The sequence below is a fragment of the Budorcas taxicolor genome, chromosome X (assembly GCF_023091745.1).
Source record: "Budorcas taxicolor isolate Tak-1 chromosome X, Takin1.1, whole genome shotgun sequence".
NCBI lineage: Eukaryota > Metazoa > Chordata > Mammalia > Artiodactyla > Bovidae > Budorcas > Budorcas taxicolor.
Window position 1 is genome coordinate 57,060,382 of NC_068935.1, and position 3,539 is coordinate 57,063,920.

General features: G+C 53.7%; 1 pseudogene; it reads left to right on the top strand.

The window, feature by feature from the left end:
- The first annotated feature begins 608 nt into the window (after positions 1–608).
- On the top strand, positions 609–1,321 carry LOC128069444 (melanoma-associated antigen 8-like; annotated as a pseudogene).
- Positions 1,322–3,539: the final 2,218 nt, after the last annotated feature.

The following is a 3,539-nucleotide window of genomic DNA, read 5'->3' on the forward strand; positions in this document are numbered from 1 at the left end:
CCCAGAGGGGTGGGACCAGGTCGTGCCAGGAGGAAGGTGAGCACTACAAGTGAGCCCTGAGGGGGCCACCCACCACACACCTGGGTGACCTCAAAGAGTCCACCCCTTGTACTGTCACGGAAGGCTCAGGGCTGTGCTATAGGACACCCCTGTTGTGTACCCTCCATTTCTCTCACAGGGGATCCAGGAACCAGGAGGTGAAGGCAGAGGTCTGAGGACCATGTCCAGAGGTCAGAGAACAGAAGAGGTCCAGGCAGTGCCAGGAGTCAAGGTGAGGCGGGTGCCCTGAGTGTGCACCAGGGGCTCCCCATCCCAGAACATAGGGGAGCCCACAAGGGCCTAATCTCCACACCTTGTCAGCCCTGGAAATCTCAGTCTGTGCTGACTGCACTCTGAGGAGCCACCTCACTTCCTCCTTCAGGTAGCCAGGGGACTGACAGCACCCATGAAGAGGAGACCTGTACATGGTCTGTGTCAGACTGCCCAGGACGTGGTTCTCATCAGAGGCCGCTCTCATCCTCTCCCTCCCCCAGGCCCATGGTCCCCATCTGTCCCCCTGCCTTTTTCCTGTCTGTGCTTCGATCCTAGGCATTGCACTTGGGATCGAGATGAGTGAGCTGAGCAAGCCCGAGGAAGACCTTCAGGACCCAGGCGAGGCCCAGGACCTGGAGGAGGAGCAACTCTTGGGGGCTGAGGCAGGGGAGGCTGCATCCGCCTTGGCCTCCTCCCCGCCAGTCTCCCTTGCAGTGGCCTTGTCCCAGGAAGCTCTGAATGAGATGCTGGTTAGCCTGATGAAGTTTCTTGCTCTTCAAGTATCAGGCCAAGGAGCTGGTCTGTGGCATTGAGGTGAAGGAGGTGGACCCCATGGAGCACATCTACATCATGGTCTCCACGCTGGGATTCACCTGTGATGCAGTGCTGAGCAGTGGGCAGGGCTTGCCCAAGGCTGGTCTCCTGGTGCTCGTCCTCAGCCTGATCATGCAGAATGGAGACCGTGCCCCTGTGGAGGAAGTCTGGGGAGCACTCAGCAGATTGAGTGTGTGTTAGGAGTGAGCAATGCGTCTTTGGGGAGCACAGGCCACTGCTGACCCACGTGTGGGTGCGGGAGGGGTACCTGGAGTACCAGCAGATGCCTGACAACGACCCTCATCGATACGAGTTCCTGTGGGGTCCCTGGGCCTATGCAGAGACCAACAAGTAGGAAGTCACGGAGTATCTGCTCAGAGTCAGCCAAAGGTTTTCCAGAGCCTTCCCACCCCTGTCTGCAGAGACTGTGAGGGAGGAGAAGAGGAGTCCTGACCCAGAGAAGCTGCCAAACTGATCCTTCCCTCTGTGACTGAAGAGGGAGCAGTCAGCTTTCTCAGTAGTGATGGCATGGGCCACTGGGGAACCCGGTGTATAACATCTTTGTGTTCCTTTTCTCTGCGATGATGTGGAAATAAATCTCTGTTTTTTATGAATTTTTCCAATGTGTTTTCTCAGCTTAAGCCTTAATAAACTTCAGTATCAAACTTTGTGAATGACATTGATCACACATGTATTTGTACTTAACCAGTTAAAGGACCAGAGTTTTGCTGTTTTGTAAAAGAGATTGGGAACTCTCCCATTTTATTTTGTGACCCTGAGCAAGACAACATGGAATTGGAATTACAACTATTTTGGATATGTGAACTTACTAGCAGTATATAGTTGGTGGAAGAACTGGAAAATAAAAAATGATTGTAGTGAATTCTTGATCCTTCTAGTTTTTGTCTGTCCTTCTCTAGAGCTAATCCATATCTGTTTACTCGGATTTTGCCAGGTTATTATTTAAGAAAGTAGAAGAAAATAGATGAGATTAATAGCCCCCCTCTCACTGGTTCATTTATTCCACAGAACTTCATGCATCCTCTGCTCTGTGGAAAGCCCTGTGTTAGCAGTGAGGACACTGGGAGAAGCAGGATACCACCACATCCCATTTGCGCTGGTATCTGGGATGGGGTGGGAAGATGTTCTGGATGCAAGTGGTGCCACATCCATGGGGCTGAGCTCCCAAGAAGCAGGAAGGGCTCCTGCATGAGTGACTGATGGAAGCTCTGTCCAGGTGCCATCCATTCAAGGCCAAGGGTGAGGACCTGGGCTCCTCCCAGTGGCACAGTCAGAAGGTGGGTGTTTTTAGGAGAACTACTCTCTTCCTAGAGCCCTCCAGGAATAGTTATGATGTAGACAGGGTGGAAGAGGAAGGAGCATTTTGGATTCTGGGCACTGCAGATGGTATCCTGGGAGTGGTACAGCCAGAGGGACTGAGGAGGGTGGAGAGCCCTGGGAGCAAGGGGCAGGGATGCAGCCTAGGAGTCTGGAGCTGAGCTTCAAGGCAGAACCACGTGAAGACCACACAGTCCTCACCCTCTGCCCTCCTTCTGGGGTCCATCCGTCTCTCCATTTCCCTTCATCACATGGCAGGGCTTGGTCAGGAGAAGAGGAGACATGTGGATGGGGAACTGGTGCCTGAACCTCTACGGAGAGGAGCGCAAAGTGCCAGGTGGGAACCATGGCTCATAGGTCAGTAGGACTGTTATGATATCTCCTGGGGGAACCATCTTCCTTTGGGAAGAGCATGTCCTGTCACCACCATTAACAGAGTAACCAGTAGCCACATGAGGCTGGGTAGTGTGAACTCAAATGTGCTTAGTGTGTCCCAGGGCCTGACCATCTGCCTTAATATAATGTGAAGTCAAATGTAAATAGTTAGAAGTGGGTAACGGCTAGATAGCCCCACTGAGGAACTGCAGAACCTACTCGGGGGACCAAAAGCACAACTTCCCTTGTGGGTCACTGAGAGTGGTGGTAGGTGGGGTCACTGTTTCCTCTGGTTCCAGGGCCATATATCTTACTCAGTGGGGGAGCTAATGATGACAGATGTGGAGTTTGTCCAGTCCCTGGAAGGTGAAACCCCAGCACCGCGGGCTCTCATATCCCAGTGTGCACCTCACATGTTCTTCGTAGAGGCCATTCCACTGGCCCAGGAGACCAGCAGCTCTGGAAGCTGTGGTCTCAGGGCAATGAGGGCTTTGGTGTAAGGGTCCAGCCTTGGGTAAACTCAGGGACATCCTGTACCTTCCAAAGCTCAAGATGAGGACCCTGAGGAGGACACAAGGACCCCTTAGATCCCACCCCTGCTGTCAGCCCTAGGCATCCCTGGTGGCAGCATGAGCACTTGGCAGTGTGTCCTAGCTTTGGCATCCCTGTCTCTGACAGGTTGGGGCCCTGCTTTAAAGGGGCAGGCCTTAGAAGGAAAAGGGGAGGATCTTAGGTTCTGAAGAAGTCTGGGTGAGGACCCTGAGGAAAGACTGAGGAGAACCTGGACCCCATCACAGAGTGGGCTCAGGGAGCACATAGGGTGGGATTGAGCACATGCCGCATTTCCTGACATCCGGGTCTCAGAGAGACTGGGGACCCGGTATAGGCGGCAGGGCCTCAGGTGGGCAGAGAGAATTCCAGGTCCTGTGGGGTAAGCAGTTGAGGTCGCTGAGGGGGGACTAGGGGACCCTTGACCTCAA